The sequence below is a fragment of the Nomascus leucogenys genome, chromosome 5 (assembly GCF_006542625.1).
Source record: "Nomascus leucogenys isolate Asia chromosome 5, Asia_NLE_v1, whole genome shotgun sequence".
NCBI classification, from domain to species: Eukaryota; Metazoa; Chordata; class Mammalia; order Primates; family Hylobatidae; genus Nomascus; species Nomascus leucogenys.
In genome coordinates this window covers 97493404-97515404 of record NC_044385.1, presented here as the reverse complement: position 1 = coordinate 97515404, position 22001 = coordinate 97493404, and the positions used below count along the sequence as shown (strand labels likewise).

Below are 22001 nucleotides of genomic sequence, written 5' to 3'. Positions count from 1 at the left end.
AATAAAGTTAGGGCTAGATAAAGTCGAATGATGGCCAGCCACCACTAAGAGTATATGCCTCCTTCTAGTGGCATGCTCAGTTTCCATTTAATAGAGGGTGATGTTGAACATACAGTGACCACGGGTTGATCATATACAAACATCTGACCTGGTTGAACTCTCAATTTAACATCTCAATTTTAAATTTTTACAAGGTGAATTTGACAATATTTTTTGTTCACCCTGTATTGTATAAAATTATTTTCAGAATTTATTGTCTATTATCAAAACTAAAAGTATCCTTTGCCTTTGAGGAAAATAGAAACTGCTAGTCACCATCTTCAGAATAATGTAAAGGCTGATTGATAATCATCCCTCTTGTTTTTTTCCCACTGTCTGGATTCCAAGGGTGTGTGTGTGTGTGTGTGTGCTTTCAAAACACTTATTTTAGAACTCATATTTCCTTTAAATACACAGTTTGTTCTGCTTTAAATTGTACTTAATTATTTCTATCTATCTACATCACATTTTGCAAAGTAGAGTTGAGCTTAATATGTCATTTATTCAGAGAAATTTACTGGGCAGAAAAGTTAGAGTAAAATGCGTTGTGTTGGGTTATATATGAAATGTTAACAAGTATTAAAGTGGTCTCAATACCACAATCTGGTAAGGAAGCAAGATCTACAGGATAAGAAGCTAAGAAGAAAAGTAATTGAAAGGAAGCAACTCAAGAGGAAATGCAAAGACATACATCATCACGTACCAAATGAGTGATACAGTTAGAGTGTCCCTCCATGGAAAAGAGGGTGAGCTCTCCATGGATTGCTGAGGTGGCTTTGGTGGAGAGGTTGCTAGCTAGAGCTACACTTTAATAATACCAACCTAGACTGGATTGACCATCAAATATGTGAAATGAGCAAACTATATTGGAGCTATCTGCTTCTTTATATACTTAAGTTGTAGTTGGACAGTCATCAAAATATACTAGTTTTGATGAAACTTTATTGTTCATCAAAATATTATAATCCCATTTAAATGTGAATTCACTTGGAAGGTTAGTACTTTTAAGAATAGTTCCACACTCAGGCAAGGAGCGGTGGCTCAAGCCTATAATCCTAGCACTTTGGGAGGCCAAGGCGGGTGGATCACCTGAGGTCAGGAGTTCGAGACCACTCTGGCCAACATGATGAAACCCCATGTCTACTAAAACTACACAAAAAATTAGCTGGGCATGGTGGTGTGTGCCTGTAATCCCAGCTACTTGGGAAGCTGAGACAGGAGAATCACTTGAACCCGGAGGCGGAGGTTGCAGTGAGCCAAGATAGCGCTGCTGCACTCCCACCTGCCACCTGGGGGACAGAGTGAGACTTCATCTCAAGAAAGCAAACAAACAAACAAACAAAGAATAGCTTCACCCTCTTATTTTAAAAATAAATTATCAAGAAAATCATGATTCTGCATTAGCCTCAGAAGATAATATTTCTTCATTTAGTGTAAATCATTGTTAGATGTCCAAAAGAGCAAATGGTTTATATTAGTACAGCTGGTTGCACATGGCACGCTTTTAGGTGTAAGTAAAGAGAGTTAGTCCTAAAGAATCTAGATTTGACTAAAGGGAGATCACTATAATATGCTTCTGATAATTTTGGCCCATCATACACATAAATGCTATCTTGGGAAGTATCTAAAAATCGTTGTCATGTCAGAGTTTCAGTCAGCTGTTTCGTTATTGGATATTTCTTGAAAAATAATGGATCATTTGAAGACCTAATAATTTGAGTTTTGTTTGGCAGATTTAATGTTCATATGTTGTTGATGTGATCATTTAGCCTATACTTCAATTACCGGGGGGCTCTATGAACTGTTTTGTAAATTTGGAGATAGTTGCTTTGATGCAGCTGTAGAATAAAACAAGAACACCTAACTAAATAGCCTTTCATCTTTCCTTCAAAGCAAGAAATAAAAATAATCATTGCAAAGTAATGCTTTTTTGTGTTTCTTAGATTTTGACTTTCCTGATCACCTGGAAGTTACCAACATTAGTTTGTCTTGCAAAGCCAACATTTGTAGAACCTCTTCTATGTAAGAGAGATTGACCTAAATGAAATGCATTTTTCAAGTAAACTTTTTGGTAGCTTTCATTATACTACGTTGGTTTTCATAATATTTAACTCTAGATTTTTGCTTTTATCTTTGTATACCACATAATTTTAGAAGGCCTTTTTAAACTACAGCATCTTAACCACCAAATATTTATTAAACCTCCACATCGCTGCATTATGCCAAAGGCCAAAAAGTGAAACTCTAAGTCAAGTCATCAAAAGAGTCATGTTGACTTCTCGTTTTTCTTAAGCATCAACATTATAATTCTTGACCCTAAGGAGACATTTTAGAATTGGTTCCTGGGTTTTAGTGGGACTTCTAGAGATGCTTCTGTTAAAAACTATCATGCATTAAGTAAATCCATGCTGTGAAGTCACTAAAAGGTATATATAGGTTCGACTAGAGCATTCGTTTGTTTTTCTTTTGCACTGTAAAAAAAAAATGTCTGTTTCAAATCCTATTTGTCCCTTATCTCTGTTTGTTCAGTTGTTTTTAATATCACATACTGAAAGAATTTCAATAGCAGTTTCACCATGAAGTCATTTGTTATCCTTCAGCAGGCTTTTGCCTACTGAATTGTAAAGCAGTTCTGACTATTTGCATCCTCCAGATGGAGCGGCATATAAACACTCCCAGATATTTCTGGTAAGTATGAAAAAATATCTTATTTGTCCTTTCTATGAATAAATAAGAGAATGTCAAATTTTATAGACTAATAAATTTGTATGCCGGCACTGACATTGAATCTCTCATGGCCTGCATTGTCACAGACCCTGAGAAACACATTTTTGTTGTTGTTGTTGTTACAGATGAATACTAAGTCAAATAGAAGCTCAGTAAAAGGCATGGTTTGATTGCATTGTTTATGTCTGTCCAATATTCTAACTCAGTTGCAATATGCCATGAGGAAATGCAATTTATATGTTTCCCAGATTTACTGCACAACAATCACTCACTCATATATACTTCTATCTGTCAGAGAAAACCCCACTAATGGGTTAAAATGCCCTTTAGTGTGTAGTGTGCAACAGCTGCCTTCCCAGTAGATTTAATGTTAATATTTATAATGTACTCCTAGAGCTATAGAAACAGGTGATAGTGAAAGGCAACATAAGTACCTAAATTTTTTAAATCTAAAACTTTTGATGTGTTTATATATGTAGACTTACATGCAAATATGATAAACTCAGAAATAATACTTTATATGGGATAAATCAGATCCCATCAGTTCAAGCAAATCTTTATGCACTTTTCCAACTTAAGATTAAATTTATTTCTTATTTTAAATTGATATGCATAACATAGGGTGTCTAATCTTCATATTCAGTTAAATAATGAAGCTCTGCAATATCAGCTGTGATTGACAGTTTAATACTGCTTTTACACTTGCCAGTTTTCATATTAAATCTTCTAGTTTCTTCCTAAATTAAATGCACTGTGATCTAAACAGAGTAAAATCATATATTTTACAAAGTAAACAGAATTAAATAACTTTTGAGTTAAATGTGTATAGAAAGCACTGAGAATTTGACTTGGCTTACTTTATCCATGTGAGATAAAGGAATCTTGTGAACTGAATACAGACTATTTTCCAGTCTGGTTTTTTGGAGAAGGAATTTTAATAAGTAACACATAATATTTATTTTCTTTCATTGTTACAATTAAAACAGAACTTGGTATCATATTTGTCAACACTGATTTGATTTCTGGAGAATAAATTTTTCTAAGTGCATTTTAGTTGAATGAAAGTATAGCTGAGATATAAACATTTAGAATCAATTGTAATAATGCTTCAGAATGGGGGTTTATAAGTGTTTGGAAACAGAGATTCTATTTAAGTTATTACAACAGCATATTTGTATGCATTTTTTCCAATTATGAGCTGTGATAAAAGGTTGAAGTTCAACTTGGGTACATTATTTTCATTATGATACATTAGCCACACATGTCTGCCCAAATGTCCTTGATCTCTCCAAAAGTAACCATAAGAAATTAAAAGTAACAATGTATTTTACATTTTATGAACTAATATAGCGGTAGAAGAAGGTGTGTGTGGGGAGGGGTATGTGTGAGTGATATGTGTGTGTGCAGTAAAGTATGCTATAGCAGACAGAACAGAGATATTTCTTCACATTTGATTCTAAATTTGGAAGTTATCACAATATTAAATTATTTGATTCAAGTTATATATGTTAGTATAAACATATATGTCTCTATATGGACATACACAGAAATGTATATGCATATTTGTGTATATAAACACAGATACACACACATATAAAAGCCACAGGTGTGGCCCAGAAGCTGGTTATAAGAGTCTTTATAGACTAACTGAATGTATGAATTGGAAAGAACATTAAAGTGTCTCTAAAACCACCTCTTTGTTTCATAGATTGATCCCCAGGAAAGTTAAAATGGTAAAGTTGAACCAGATCTCACATCTATGGATTCTAAGACCTGACATCTCTCTTCCACATTGTCTATTTGATTCTGGCATTTATTGTATCTGTGAATTGTTCTGGAAATTTCTAGTGGCCTAATATCTCAGCAGTTACTACAAAAACCCACCCACACATACACATACACACATAGTGTGTTTATATATTCACATATACTATACAAACTGTATAAATATCAGTTAAACTGTCACTAAATTCTATATGCTACTATATCACTGTATTTTTAAAAATAATTCCAAAGAAAGTGCTATTTGAGCTCCTTTCAGTTATTAAGTCTCCTAAACATTTATCTTTTGTTTATTGACATGAGCCTCCCAGATTTCCGCTCCTTTTGTTCAGCTGTAGTAAATTTGGCATTAAAGGATGATATTCAATCCTTGCTTCCTTTATAGAGTTGCACCAAAGTCAATGAGAATGTTACGCAAAAATAAAGGATAAACTATGGCCCGGGAATACTCATTTAAGACTGTAGCGCAGACCCACAAGACTAAGTTCAGTGCCTAGGAAGGGGTGCGTGCTAAATTTAACATTGCAGAAGAGTTTCCAGCTGTTGGCTTGATGTGAAGGAGGAGAACTGTTTTTATGACTGATTACTGTCCTCGGGAGAAAGAGGCAAGCGAAGCGAGGCTACATCTCTCCAATCCACAGAATGCTGCGCATATTCTGTAGCAATGATTTGCGAAGGCTCATAACTTTAATGGTTCATCATCAGTTGTCATGATTCTAGGCTGTGAAAATCCTAAAACCTAGGAAGGGAAGAGAAGGAATATGTGTAACTAAAGATGTAAAAAATACTCTAATAAAGTAAGATTACCTTTTTAAAAATTTCATGCTGATGATAAGTCACTTGTGGCTTGTCACTCTAGCTAAAGTAACACAACTAGACTTTATTTGCCAGCGGTACTTAGAGATCTTGATTTTATGTTTTAAAAAATGTCATCTCTTCCTTCAATCACTTGTAAGTCCCCTGTAATCTCTTTTTAATGTAAGCACGCTGGAGTTTTCCCTTTTGTTTGCTGCCCTTGCATTATTTACTTTGATCTGCTGTGAGAAAATCTGAAAGTGTGTTGTCCTAAATGCTAGCATCTCACCAACAAGATTTGAGGCCTTGTAGTTCGCATTGAAGAAAAAGGCTCTTGTGTGAAGACGCAGGTTTTGTTTAGTTCTCTCTCCCTGGTGGGAGCCTTAATTGCATTTTCTCTCTCTCACAGTGGCTGGCTAAGGAGTGCCTGCCTTCCCTGCTGATGCCGAAGTTTTCAAGCTCTATTACTCTGTGACGGAGAAAATTCCTTGGTCCAGGAAGAAAAGGATCAGATTTTTTTTTTAAGTGTTTAAATAAGTATTGTCAATTTACCATGCACAATAAACAAAAAGAAGAAGAAACATTAGAAAAGCTTTTTTTTTCCCCCTCTGAAATTCTGATAGAAGTTTTATGTCACTCAGTTTATGAAATAATGGATTCTAAATATCATGAAGAGGCTCAGTCCTCAGGGCAAAAAGATTGGACTTAATAATAGCCAGTAAACAAAAAATATTGTTAATTTGTGTCCTTTCTTAGCCATTCTTATATGATTAAAATGTATATTCAAATGGCTATTTCCGGAGCTAATATTAAATATTGAAATGTGTGCCATTTTCAGATAGGTTGTAAAGATCTAATTTTATTAACCTTTTTACTTTCTATTATTAATACAACTTACAGAACACGTAAGCAATAGGGTTGAATCATTAGATCTGCAATAAATGTTGTTTTAATTTGTTTCTCATCTGACAAAATATACTTCACCTGCCTGGCTATGAAGCTGTGGCCACCATGTCAACTTCCACTTTCTATGTTTTCCATCCTGATGGGACGCAAGGCATTAAGAGCATCTACTTACAATTTCAAACTGTCTTAAATATAGAAGCTATATTGATCTATAATACACAAGGCATGTTTATTGTTTGAGGCATGAATGTTTACAAGCACATGTGCATAAACTAATTGTATTTTTAAAAAACTATGTCTTGCTATTTTGACTAAAATAGATGATTCAAGTATGTATTTTATTTTTCAGGGCCTTATTATTTTTTTTTTTTCCTGTGGCTTACTCCTGAATCTTATATTGGGCTCTCTACCCGCGTTTTAAACTTTTTCCATTGTTAGAGCTGTTTCTCTTGTAGCCTCCTTTTATTCGCATTTGCCTTGTTCCAAGCTGTTGTCCACCAATGCCTGCCCCTCATGGTGCTCCCTTGAAAGGTATGCTCTCTGGTACTTGTTTGCTAGTGAGTTGAGAGGACCCTGCCTGTCCAAGAATAGCAGTGGGGTTTTGTGATGCATAGTTGAGTAGACAGTGCAAAAATAGGTAGATGAAAGTAGCATGGGATTGGTTAGTTGAGGAGGGAGCAAGAGAGAAAAACATGTTAGGATGTTAAGTATGTGAAGAGAATAAAGATGCTGGGTGGAAAAAGTGAAGATACCTTTCCAGGGATTGGGATTATGGATTTCAGCTCTGACCATATGCTCCCATTAGTAATCATTGGGCCTTTCAGGCTTTGTGCAATGAGCTGAGCCCAGTCAACAGAGTCTTTTCAGCTATATTGAAAAGCAGTGATCCAACACATGAAGTGAAAACATCTCCTTGATACAAGAGTACACACGGCTTTAGGAACACATTAACATTATAAGACAGATATGATTGTCATTAAAAACAGCATCGGGAAGCCTAGGCCTTGCCTTATTATCTTAAAACTGGTTAGCAAAGGGAACTTTCTAAACTCTAACTTAAATGCATAATATACATTTGAATACGGCATGCTTTTTGGGTTATCTTCAGGATAGTGCTTTTTAAATCTTAACAGCAATCACATTTACAGCTAACAAGATTTACTTTTTTTCATTGAATGATTAACTAGCAGGTGACACACAGAGACACACTTATATATAACTTTGTTCTTCCTAATTAGTGAGAAATAAAATGAAATTGAAGCAGACGACAAAGATACAACCGGGTTTCTTAATAATTTTATGGAGTACATATGTTTAACTTCGCGAATTCAAGAGCTAATTGGACCCTTATTAATTCTGTGGTTCGGAATACTCTTACATCTTAGAACTCTCACAATTGAAAATAAGAAACAAATTGCATTTTTAGAGAGTTCAAAGGACTCCGTTAGCATATTTTATTTTCCCTGAATACCATTATATATTTTTATATGTGTACTTCTTAGAGACTGTCGCTTTTCTAATGATCATCACTATTTATTATAGACTGAGAAAGAATAGTCAATTAGGATCTATACATTGCTGAAGTCTTAGAACAGATCTAGATAATTCAGCAAGTGGCTATTCTATTTATCAGCACATTTTATTATGATAGAAATTCTTTATGATGAGGGCTGGGGAACCTGATTATTTTTTAAAATAGGTCAAGAAATGGATCAGAAAATCTGCAGGGGATTTATCTCTGTTTCTAGTACTTCATAATGACAAAACTTTTCTTGGCTAATGAGCATGTCTGGGTGAATTCTAATATATAAAGAAAAGGGTGGGAGAGGGCAGTGGACTTCTAAGATAATTTGTATAATTGTGGTGATTGAATTCAAAAGATTGGAAATAGTTTGAGAGGAGTAAAAAGTGATAGATAAGCCCCAGTTTGTGAAGCCAAACATACTCTGTTTTCTTATGTGAGTGGGTGTGAATCACATGAACAGAAAGGAAAATAGGCCATTTTTGTGCATTGTTGTATACCAATTCAGAGCGAAAATAACGAAATTTTCTACAAAACTCTGGCGTTAAAATTTTCTACTTTCTTTTTCTTACATGAGCACCATATTTATTCTAGCTTTATTCTACCACTACATTTAATTACTTACCCATTTTCTGTGAATTCATTTACTGAAGCACTGTTTACTGAGTGCCTACATGGAACAGGTACTATCTTGCCTACAGATAGAAGTTCTAGAAGTCAGAAAACATCTTAAAACTAAAAGATTGGAAAACAGTGCAAATGTACTCCTACTTGTTTGAAATTATCGATTTATGTATTATGTATTATGTAATGTATGTAATACATTATGTATTATGTATTATGTAATGGTACCATTACAAATCCAACTATTGTGCTAAAGTATACATCACCTTTAAAACAAAAATTCAAATTCACTATACTCTCCCTATTTCATAAAGGTAGCAACCTCTCAGTTGTCCTCAATGAGTTTTTACTTTTATGCTAACACTTTTGTTATCTTTAGTGTTTTTTTTTTTAAACCTTGGAGAATATGTATTTCATCTCCCAGGATGTGAGCCAACCTATGTTAGTGAGTAAATAAAGTAGAGTTAATACTACCCTGTTTTTTATTTTTATACCTCTTTAAAAAGTGAAAAAAAAACCTTAAATCAAACCTAAATTATTTTGTGTATTTTATATTTTTTTCCATTCATTCTTTAAATGCCAGCTCCAGTGACACTTTCTCTGTGAAATTCTCCCTGCCCAGTCACTCTGAGCAAGAGTTAAGTATACCATAGAAAGATATTTAAATTTCAATCACCCCTCTTAAGAGTCTTTCTTATAATCTATTGTAACCATTCCTTCTTCTCTGCCTTTCCTACTAAAGGCTATGCTCTTGGGGGCAGGTATCGTTAGTTATCGTCTCTGTATTCTGATCCCCTGGCACAATATCTGAGCCATAAGAGTACAGGAGATATTTCTTAAATTAATTCAATCATCCTATAATTACTGCTATCACATTATTTTTATCTTACATTTTTGGAACCTCTGCCTGTCCTTTGATAGGAAAACATAAGCGGGGGTCTCGATCTTGTTTGTATATATTAGTGACTAGATTTCATCTCTTTCTTTTCTGTGGGAATATTAAGTACCTTTTCCTAGACTTTAGTTATAAGTTTATGTTCAGAATGAGAATGGAACTTGATAGTGATTAGCCAGTTTTCACCGTATTGTGTTCATCTTGAGTTGCCTTTTATTGTTTTATGAAAGCATCACTATGGATCTAATACAGCTATCTTTAGGTTTTGATGTTAGACCCCCAAATCCCTTACATGTCATAATCTTTCTGGTGATAGTGTCGTAACTCCTTTCTCTGTGCAGGAATGTGTGTACGTCTGTCTGTGTAGCCACTGACTGGTCTTTTGAAGCAATGCCTTTATCTTCGTTGTTATCTTTCACTGTCAATGCCAGTTTCTTATTATTGATCCTTCCCTCTTTCACTGTCAATGCCAGTCTCTTATTATTGATCTTTCCTGTGATAATGACTTTAGGGACTTTGAGGAAGAATTTTTAAAAAATATTTTTGGTGGAAGAAGTCTTCTTACTTCGAAGAAATTAGATAAAATAATTTCAACTTTGGCTAACAAATCCTGCCCTCTCATTGGTTTATTAGCCTGCAATAATACCTATTACTACACTGTCTAGATTTCAAATGTGCACAAATAATTGTCATGAATAAATATTTTATTTTTGATTTCTCAGCATTGTTAGGTATGAAAATGAAGGTAAAAACTCTGGTTTAGTGCCTGCCAGAGTACGCACTATGGGAAAAAGCAGATGAATGGATGCTGATGACTAAGATAGTTCCTGATGGTGTGATTTTTATGGGAGACTTGTAAAGAAACTATTAACTTTAACACAAGATAATATTTGAAACAAACTTTACCAGTAATACAGATTGTTAGGCACTGGGACTACTGGAAGGATAAGAACACAAACATTTCTTTTTTGGTTTATTTATTTTATTTTTATTTTTACTTTATTTATTTATTTATTTATTTATTTATTTATTTGAGACAGTCTCCTGCTGTCCACAGGCTGGAGTGCAGTGGCACGGTCTGCACTGACTGCAACCTCTGCCTCCAAGGTTCAAGCAATTCTTCTGCCTCAGCCTCCTTAGTAGCTAGGACTACAGGCATGCATCACCATGCCCAGCTAATTTTTTGTATTTTTAATAGAAACAGGGTTTCACCATTTTGGACAGGCTGGCCTTGAACTCCTGACCTCAAGCGGTCCACCTGCCTTGGCCTCCTAAAGTGCTGGGATTGCAAGCGTGAGCCACCACGCCCAGCCACAAACATTTATTTTCTAATGAAATGATGTTCAATGGGTTTTGCAGAATAGGAGGATGAGGCATGAGTGGAATGTGTCCATTTTGCCTGAAACTTAAGGGTCTGTAGGATGATGAGATAGTTACAGCTTTGGAGATATATTTTACTGGGCAACCAATGTCTAGTTGAGAAATCGGTACTTATTGCGGTAATCAGTGTGGCGTCATTCAAGCTTTCTGAAGATGGGATGATCTGATCCAATTCAACATTTTAAAACCATATGTAAAGGTTCATAAACCTTTTGTGTAGAAATAAGGAAATGTTATACTGAACTGAGGTTGCCAACTTGTATCTCATGGAAACATCATTTTGTTCAGTCCAGAGTGATCTTTGAACCACATGAATTATGCATCAAATTTACCATGAAAATTCCAAAGAAAAATCATAATTGTTAGGTCTTCTAAGAATCCTAAAGATCTGGACCTTGGCCGGGCATGGTGGCTCACGCCTGTAATCCCAGCACTTTGGGAGGCCGAGGTGGGCGGATCACGAGGTCAGGAGATCGAGACCATCCTGGCTAACACGGTGAAACCCCGTCTCTACTAAAAATACAAAAAATTAGCCAGGCGTGGTGGCGGGCGCCTGTAGTCTCAGCTACTTGGGAGGCTGAGGCAGGAGAATGGCGTGAACCCAGGAGGCAGAGCTTGCAGTGAGCCAAGATGGTGCCACTGCACTCCAGCCTGGGTGACAGAGCTAGACTCCATCTCAAAAAAAAAAATAAAAAAGATCTGGACCTAGTCTTGGCATGGCAACAGTTGTCTAGAGGTGAGTTACAGTTGCTTCCTTTCTGTGGACCTGTGCAGGTCCACAGTGCAGGTTCACTGTGGTTCCCACACGATTTGTTTGTTCCCTGCCTGGTTCTAGAGGCAGTTGAGCTTGTGGCCTTTATTATAACCTAATGAACCAAAGGGAAGGCACAGTGAAAGTTTCAAACTTACCGTAACAAAATCTCGCTCTGTCACCCAGGCTGGAGTGCAGTGGCACTACCATAGCTCACTGCAGCCTCCACCTCCTGGGTTCAAGTGATCCTCCCACCTTAGCTTCCCAAGTAGCTGGGACTACAGGCACGTGCCACCACACCCAGCTAATTTATTTTTATTTTTTGTAGAGATAAGGTGTCGCTATGTTGCCCATGCTGGTCTTGAATTCCTAGGTTCAGGCAGTTCTCTTGCCTTGGCCTCCCAAAGTGCTGGGATTGCAGGCATGAGCCACTGAGACCGGCCTATTCTTAGCAATATTTTAAAAATATATTTCACTATTCAGGGAGTGTAACAAGAAAGTTAAACAAAACATTAAAAAGGCAGGAAAGAAAGTGATTTCACTTTTATAGCACATTTTTTTATTTTACCAAAGAAAGAGTAAAAGTTAAGTGAAGGAAGAGAGAGGAGAGAGAAACATTCTTTTCATTAAGAGAATTTCTGGGTTTTTTTTGAGATGAAGTCTCTCTCTGTCACCCAGACTACAGTGCAGTGGCGTAGTCTTGGCTCACTGCAACCTCCGTCTCGTCTCCCAGGTTCAAGAGTAGCTTTTCAACATTGATAATTGTATCAACTTGTAGCTAATTTTCAAAAATATGTGGTAGCCTCTGTTTCATACCGTGTTATTTGTAATGCCCTGCATATTTTATTTGATATGTTTTATAAGGGATAAACAAAATAATATATTTAATCTAAATATACATAAAGTGCTTCAGAATCCTCTGAAATTTAAATGATAGTGTCAATGTAAAAATAATGTTGAGTTATTATTTGATTGATCACATAAAAATGTTAATATCATATAAATTTATATAGCACAATGAAAAAACTCTAAAATGCCTCACTGAACCTTCCTCAGTTCCTTCAACTTGCCAAGCTCTTTCTAACTTTTCAGTCTTTGTGTATGCTTTTCCTTTTTTCTGGAAGCCTTTCCCGTTCTTTCCCTTGCTGATGTAATTCCTATTCTGGTCACAGTTCTTTTTAAATCTCTATTGATCTTTACCTGACCCTTATCCCCCAGTAATGTTTTATGGTTTACACAGCCTTTTTATATGTAATATCCCATTTGATCCTTATTATTTTCATTCATTCATTCATTCATTCATTCATTCATAGGATGTTTTTGAAACACCCACAGTATGCCAGGCACTAATATAGAGAAGAGGTTTCCAGAGATTTAACAAAGAGTTTTTGTTCTCAGCTCACAATTTAGTAGGAAAGAGAAATAAGTCTGCATAATTCTCTGTGGTGAGTCCAAAACTTGAGATTTGCACAAGTAGAAACATAAAATAGGTGGATGCAGTTGAGTAGAGGCGGCCAGGGATGGGAAGGAAAGAGACAGGGAAACTTTTTTGTTGAATTTTGAAGCTCTCAAAGAAGAGATCTGGGAATAGAGGGGAAAGGAGAGGTGGAGAGGTAGCACATACCTCCATCACTCCATGAAATAGAACTATTTTTGTTTGGTGTGGTTATTGTTTTAACACTTGAGCTTCCAATATGGTTTAGGTTGTATGCAAAGCGCTCTGCAAGCATTAAGTCACTTATTTTATGCAATGACTCAGTAAAGTAAGTACTTTTTACAAGCAAAAAGTTGGAGGTCCAGAGAAATTAATGTGTCTTACTCAAAGTATATTTTGCGTTGCCACTTTCTGCATTCTGTTTTCTAAATTGTGATGTTAAAAGTGTATAGCTGTTCTTTCTCAGATATCTGGGTGTGAATGAAGTCAAGTTTTGTTCTAAAATCCAAAATCAAACCCTTAAAACGTTTTCTGTTACCTTTGCTTGATATATATATATATATATAAATATTTAGCCCTTTGTTTTTGTTAAATTCTTATCTTTTCACTATATCCACACTGTAAGAAAGTTTGACTTAGGTATGACAGAAGAAAAGATATCAAAGCTAAGTCTTGTAAAATGCCATTCAAATCTTGCTAAAAAAGGGGAGCAACTTTCTTTTCTAAATCTGTGTATATGAATGGTTACAATGAAAATATCACGTAAAGCTGCAGCTTCCTGGTGTCTGCCTTTAGTGATCATTTGATAAACAAATGCCATGTTAGACCAGTGTTTCTCCTAGGGTAACAATTCTATAAACTATACCAGAACAAATTTATTGTTTCCAAGTTCTATTTTTTGGAAATGTTATTCTTAAAGAAATGATAAATATATGAAATTCTGAAAGGAGCTTACTATGTGTTTCAAGAGCTATGCATAAAACATGATTTCTACATATTGTTAGCAGAGGAAAGTTGCAGTTTACATTTCTTTACTTTTATTATAAGAATTTTTTTATAAACTATTACAAAGAAAACAATAGTTATGCCTTTTGAAAATTAAGATTCTTTTACTAGATTTTTCAACTTAAATTTCTCCGAAAATTAGGGGCATTTGTTCAACATTATAAAGCTATAATCCACAGAAAGTTAATTTTAAAACTATTGAGTGCTCTCATTGGTCACTGAAGGGAAGTTTGAAAACAGAAATCAGGGAGTTTATTCCTTTAACATTTACTCTAATGTTAAAGACAAAGATCAGTAAAATATATATCTCAAAATATTAATTGCATTTGAATTATGTAAAAATTAAAGTATCAAGAAATTAGTGAGTGACTTAATTGTCAGAAATCTGGCTTCTACTACTGATTCTGAGTATCACTGACTGAGTTGTCTAATCTCTTGGAGCAATGCATTGTCTTTTGTAAATTGAGAGAAATAACTAGCTTATTTATAAGGTCCACTTCAATTCTGAAGTTTTATAGTTGTATTTATTTATTTATTTATTATAGAGAGGGTCTCACTCTGTCGCCTAAGCTGGAGTGCAGTGGTGCAATCTTGGCTCACTGCAACCTCCACCTCCTGGGCCCAAGCCATCCTCCTACCTCAGCCTCCCAAGTAGCTGGGACTCTAGGCACACCCCCTTATTACCAGCTAATTTTTGTACTTTTTGTAGAGATGAGGCTTTACCGTGTTACCCAGGCTGGTCTCAAACTTCTGGGTTCAAGCAATCCACCTTCATTGGCCTCCCAAAGTGCTGGGATTACAGGCGTGAGCCACCACACCTGGCCTTATAATTTACTGATTTAATAATTCATATATACTGAATATGAATGTTGAGAATAGTGGGAATATTACACATAAATACTTAAAATTAAATGTCTGACAAAGGTTAGCAAGTCTTCTATTCGTTGTCCAGTAGAAATCCAAACTAGACAAAACAAAACAAAAACTTAAGAAAAAATACAGCTCCAATCTACAAGTTTGGTGTTTGGATTAGTTGTTTTGTGTTTTAAAATGGTGGACATAATATAGATGCAGTCACTCTGCCAATATAATTACATGTAAAATCACATAGATTGTTAAAAGCAAGCTAGGATATTGCAGTTGAGAGCAGTTCTTTTTTATTTATACATGAGTTTCTAGAAGAGGGGAAGTGATATTAAGTTTGATTAGCATCAACGATGTACCATAAAATTTTTGAAAATTTTGTCTACTTAATGCTTATAATAACCCTATGATGTAGATATCATTATTCCCATTTAACTCATGAGGAAACTGAGACTTACTGTTCAAGTTACAAAACAGTTTGTTGGAGACAAGCTAAGAGCCAGGACTGTCTGACTCTGAAGTTCCTGTCTCTTTAAGGCTACACTGTACTGACAACAAGAAGAAGGTGGAAATGTTTCCTGAGCTCCCCTTTACCATTTTAAGGAACTCATCTGAAAACAACAAGAGGGTGATTGTTGTAAACCATGGGGGCAAAACAGTGAAATATATTTGATAACAGGAATTAAAGGAAGCTGAAAGAATAGATAGCACAATTTGGGATAAGATAGAAAACTATGAATTGGCCTAGAGTGCTTTGAGGATGCTTATCAGATGTTCGCATTGGAGGTCAAGAGGCTTCTGAAACTTCTGGGACAGGGTCTGGGTGGGGAGTGATGAAGGAAGAACAAGTTGTAGAGATCAAGTCAGATGAGAAGTCACTTACTGAAGGTAAAAGATAAAGACAAAGAAAAAAATTACCAGTGAGTGACAAAGTAAAAGCAACAGCAGGGTTTATTTGGGGTATAGAAAAGATGCTAGTTTTTCTATCTGGGTAAGTAAAATTTAAATATACATTTTATTCAGTATGAAATGAAACGATACGTAAGAAGGTACCCTCAAAAAGTGAAAAAGCAGCTGTATAAGATTATTTCACATGACTTTATGAATGATACCTTTTCAATGAAAGCAAATGATCCAGGGACTCTTAAGAATTAAGACGGTTATTTCTCCTTTTTTATTGCTTATTATAGCATCATCCAAAATGGAAACAATGAATTAGCATTAACTGATCTAATTCTTTATTAATCAATATATTAAGAAAATATTGCATTAAAATAACATCTAAAGTTATAATACCATAGTATTTATTTAACTTTTCTTTAGGTATTTCCAAAATTAATAAACTCAATTATATATAGGGGTTACATGTAAAAATTAGCCATGGTAACTCTCACTTCTATAATCTGACCTTTCTAAAAACCTGCAGATCAAAAGTTCATCTTGAATACATCCTAAAAATAGCAGTAAAAAGTGACTTCATAATGGTGTTGCCAACCTTGGTTGTGAAACATTTTACTATGGACTATTTCCCTTATAGATTGTGCCCATTAAAAATGGTTCTGCTAAAGTTTATAGTGTAATAGTGACTTTGAGAAATACCCAGGAAGGAAGGAAATGTTTGGTCAAATTACTGCTTAATTATTCCAAAGCTGGAGTGACTGGCTTTGTTTTGCGCCCTTTTACTGAATAACTTTTGATGCAATCAAACTGAAAAGTCAGGAAATTAACTTTTATGGAAATTGAGTCATGCCTTAAATTCATTTTTAATTCTTATACTGCTTATTTAGTAACCAGTAAAACTGAACCAAGTTGTGCTATGAAGTGAAGGATCATAACTTCAAATAAGCAATTCCATTTTCTCCATTATCCCTACACTTGGCTGGCAAAGAGTCTCTAGGAATTTTTTAATGTATTACTTAAAATTGAAAATACTAATGTTCATACCAATATGATGTTAGAGTTTTCAGTTATGTTTACTGGCAATAACAAAAAATTTAAATTGAGTTCTGTTTACTGCCTATCATTGTGTTATTTTTTCCTTCCTCTGTCAGTGGCCTTCAAATAATCTTAATAATATAAAGGAATGTCTGTGACAACCATATTCAGTTTAGACTTCACATTTTACAACTAAGACAATGTTACATATAAATACATAAGAACATATAATAGCTAATGTATATATCTTTGTGTGAATATATATTTGTTTATATATGTATCTATGTTTATTTTTAGAGACAAAACTTTAAAACCAATACAAAGATATTAAATCATTTTGCGATTGTACTGACAGTAGAAAGTGAAATGGACATACCATTATCTTTTAAAAATTTATATCACAGCCTTAATTACCTGGTTTGTCTACATGGCCATGGCACCACAATAATTGTTATCTGTCTGCCTTCTTCAGTTTGTCAATTTGAGGTGGCAATTGTTTTTCTTGAAGAGACTTGCCCTGTTGCCCAGGCTGGAGTTCAGTGGCATGCATTTGTGGCTCACTGTAGCCTCAAGCTCCTGGGCTTAAATAATCCTCCTGCCTCAGCCTCCTGAGTAGGTAGGATTACAGGTGAGCACCTAGCTATTGAAAAAGAAAAAAAAAAGCTTTTATTGAGATGGAGTCTTGCTCTGTTGCCCAGGCTGGTCTCGAACTTCTGGCCTCAAGCGATCCTCCTTCCTCCATCTCTCAAAGTGCTGGGATTATAGGGATGAACCACTACGCCCTGCTGGGGGAGCATTCTTGTAGCACCTTTCAGTCATATCTTTTGGTAAGCAAGATGGCACCAATTTCACATCACTTTTGGCCTAGCGATATGCTTGTGAAGACCTAGGAACAATGATCTTTCTAACAATGGCCTGTGTTGATGAATCATCAATTTAGTTTCATAGAAAATGACAGTGACCTGTTTTGTCCCTGTCTACCATAATGCCTTATGGTTTTCTGAAGAAGAGTTGCATTTGTTAGAGAATATAGTGCCTTTTGAGGACATGTACCTAGAAAGTGTGTTCTAGAATGGACAGCATTCTGATCTAATACAATGAGCACACTGACTTTGGAGTCTGATTAACCCAAGAACGAGTCAAAAGTTACTAAACTTTTAAAATCCATTTCCACATCTATAAAGCATGGATTATAAATAATGACTTCCTCAAAGGGTTGGTATCATAACTAAATTATACGGTTTCTACCATATAATATGCACTCAGGAGATGTTTCTTCCTTCTGCCTCCACATGTTTTCTACTACAGTGGGATGGCAGGACTTCATCACTTCTACCTTGAAACCTACAGAGTGTCTCACGAGCCTGCAGGTGAAGAGAGTCATTCCCATTTAAAGAACACTATGTTATGTTGTCCAGTCTATTTGCATGTTGGTAACAGAAACCCTCCATACTGAGAAATATAGACATGACCAGATTATTATGTGATGTGTAAAATATGAAGATAATTTTGGCAATGTAGCTTCTACCTTAGAAGCGAATTGCTTGCTTTTGCATCTGTTTTCAGAATAGTCAGTGGAACTTTAGATGTATGCATTCTAGTTGGGTATACCAATTTGTAGTTGACTAATTCTGCAACTCTGATTAATATGAACACCAGAAAAAAATAATTTCACTTCAGGGCAATGTTAACCCAGGGAGTCACATCACTGAATATCATTTTGAAAATTTGTTTATTAAAAACATTTCTTTGACGTTGGAGCAGCTAACTTGTTTGTGGTGGTGTTGCTATTGTTCTTTTTTTTTTTTTTTAAACAGGCAATAGAGTGACTGGCCTGTGCCATTATTCTATTTATAGAAAGTAAAATTAAAGCCTTAAAGATAAACATGCATAGTTTGTGAACAAATGCAAAACAACAACCTTTATGAAGATTATTTGTACGCTATTTCCACTGGTTTACTCCAAAGATATATTCTCAATGATAATAAAGTAATAAAAGATTGTTTTCACAGCTGTTTGTCTTTGATTACATATTTCTTTGAAGTACTGTAATAAGACAGACTTTGAACCTGGAAAGAGATCAAATAATGAATTGTTCTGCTTTGTGAAGCTTAAGAAGGGATTTTATTGTCGAAACATATAGTGCGACATATTTTTTCTTCTAACAGTTAAATAATGGTTGAAAGTACTATGAGATCATTACAGATGGACTAGATTAAAAGGCTTGGGGCCAAGTGTGAGTGATCGTTACCAAAAATTGGTGCTTTAGTTTTAAAAGTCAGGTTTTATAATTACCAAACATTTCATTGGTTTAGTTTTGAGTTAAAATAGAACACAGTATTAATGCTAGAATATATTCTCATACTTCTAATATTTATACCTAAAGACAATATAAAACTTACATTCACAGATCTCAAGAGACTTATGCCAAATTTGTTATCCACTTCAGGTTTAGGCAGATTAGATTAAAGAGATTCTGTAAATTAAACTAAATGTCATTAGATAAAAGAACACTAACAAACATCATATGGTTTTTCTTTTATCTAAACTAGCAATTTTGAAAATGTAGCAGAAAGTTCAGTAGTAACACTCTTAATAGGTTTTCAGATGTTACATATGAATATGGTTGTAACTATTGTTATTTCTACCTAAATTTTCCGCGAGGATTACATAGTATCTATCCATCAGCAGAGGTGTGGTATGTATTTTAAAATAATAGAATTAGGGATAATCATTGCAGCACGTTGTTCAACCTAGGATATATGTACTAGGTAGTATGATTATAAAGCATTAAATGGTAATTGGGTGGGCATTTCAATATAGCATATTTTGTTATGATAGTTATATTGAAACAACTTTCTGCTTTTGTAAACACTTGGTCGTTCATGAGTATAAATTTTAGAGAGTAAGAATAACATGTATGTGCATATTTTTAGATCTCATTTATTCAGCATACTGTTTCTCTAAACTAGTTTTTGTTGTATTTGGAAGAAACTTTTTTCTTTATTTAAGATATAAACCTTTCAAATGATAATTTTCATGGAAATACTAGACAAAGGAATATTGTAACTTTAGAGTTTTTATGATGAAGGTGTGTTTAAGAGATGTCACTTTGATATTTTTACATTATGTCCTACATTTGTCAGCTAAAACCAGGATATTGCCTCAATGAGAAAAAGCATGTTCTGCACTTGTCAAAAGGCAGTAAGTAATGATTAAAATAGCAGTGTGAAACGCTAGGAGATTAAAGTGATGCTAATGATAAGTGAGAGAAGAAAAGGGCAAGCTATATTTTAATCCCTGAGAGAATGGTTAATGACTTCTATTGCCTGAGATTAAACTAAACCTGTCTCATCAGCTTTTTCTGCCTGGTGAAAAAAAGCTCTCTGCACTTTAATTTATTAAAGTCTTTTAAGGAAGCACATTGATCTACAGAGGTTAAACTTTTAAAAATTGTGCAAAATACACACAAATGCTTTAACAAAAGTGTGATTTTGTTGCTTTTAGGCATGCTCACAGATTCATAAAGAACCCATTGTCTATTCCTTAGTATGTTTAATCAAGGAATATTAATTACTCAAACTAGAAGGTTTATTCCTTTTAAACATCAGAACATATTCATATTACTGTGTAGGCAAGGGGCAAGTATACTGTAGAGGATATCAGTCTATATGAAGAGATTAAATTACAGTAGTAATTACTGCTTGGTTTGTTTAGAATAATACATGTACAGTTCAGAAAATGAATTATTTTATTTTAAAACCCTTTTAAGGATAGTAAATTGTAATCTTTAAATAGATCAACTTGCCATTAACTTTAGATAACATGTTATTGTGAATTTCAATGTTTGATGATTCTCTTGGGCTTCTAATTATAGTGGTTTTTTTTTTTTCATCCTTTACTCATCTTCAACCATAAATGGTACCCACCTTTATGTAACTAACATTTACCTTTATACAAGTAATATTTACCTTTTCTTAGTGAGATAAAGAGTGTGTGTGTGTGTGTGTAATGATATGGATATAAGAAGATGAAAAATAAGAATTGTACTCAAATACTTTCTATGAGTTTGTAGCCCATAAAAATGTTCAACATTTACCAACACTATATCTTAATTATGTTAGGTTATCTATCACAACAGAATAATTTCCACCAAGTCAGATCATAACAGTTCATTGATTCTTTGTAACAAGAAAAATGTTGTTTCTACTTTCTAGAATGGGATACTTGCCCTTTCTAGAGTTCTGTAAGTTCTACTTTGGGTTCAAAAGTTACTGATTAGTTGCAAAAATGGATGCAGGGATACTTAAATTGACATACTGATTTGCATTTAAATACCAAGTGACTTTTTAATTCAACAATTTCATGGCCGACTTGTATCTCAGCTTAGAAGAAATCTGTCATTTGATCATTCTGGCAAAGATTTATTTATTTATTTATCTATTGTTTTGCTTCTTTTTGCATTTGCTGGTGGTGTTCTTCTTCATAATTCCATTATTAATACTCCTCATTCTTAATAGTATATTTCTTTCTATTGACTAAACCAAGAGCTATAAGGAAGATCTTTCCTAAAATTTCATTATCTAAAATATTTTTAAAACTTTATTTTCTATGTAACTTTTTAGGCTAGGGAGTTTAAACTGAGTACATTCTTTGATGTTAATGAAACACCAATTTTTCTGAAGGCCATGTAGCCCTAATGAGCAGCTTCTTATGAAAGAACATTTAATCAAGGTTTATTTTTAACTTGTTTAAACAGATCTAATAGTTTGTGCTGATTTCATTTCAGTATAATAATTGCTAGCAATCCTATTAGTAAGTCCTAGTACAGGGAAGTTAACACAAATTCCAATCTAATGAGAGTGGTGTCACAGCAAAAACCATGTAGTCAAGGAAAGATCAGTATTACACTGGAGGGAAAGAGGCACCTGGCTATTCTGTACATAGTTTTGTTGCCATAAGTCTTTGAGTTCTGAGTTACTTAATACTTACATGGAATTTATTAGATTTAGTTAATTCAGTTTCTTATGCCCTTTAAAAGGCAAAAAAACTTAATGAAAACAACACCTACTTTAGGGGGACATTCTGAGAAAAAAAATTACATTTACTACCAAAGCACATTTTGGTGTAGATAATTTTCTTATAATAAAGCCTATTATGTCACTTAGTTTTAATTTGTTACAAGAGCATACATAAAAATTAATCTTTAAATGCGTTCCTTCCTTCTTGAGCTTCAGATTGAAGAAAGTGAAATGTTACTGGATTATGGGGCATGTGAATAATATAATTGATAGAATTAAAGCATGATTTAAGACTAGCAGAATGATGGATAATTTCAGCT

At 34.4% G+C, this 22001-nt stretch overlaps 1 protein-coding gene across 1 annotated transcript in view; it reads left to right on the top strand.

Annotated features, from left to right (window-relative positions):
• The window catches only part of DACH1 (dachshund family transcription factor 1), a 429676-nt gene that overhangs the window by 73805 nt on the left and 333870 nt on the right, over window positions 1-22001 (top strand). The gene's annotated exons all lie outside the window — the stretch shown is intronic.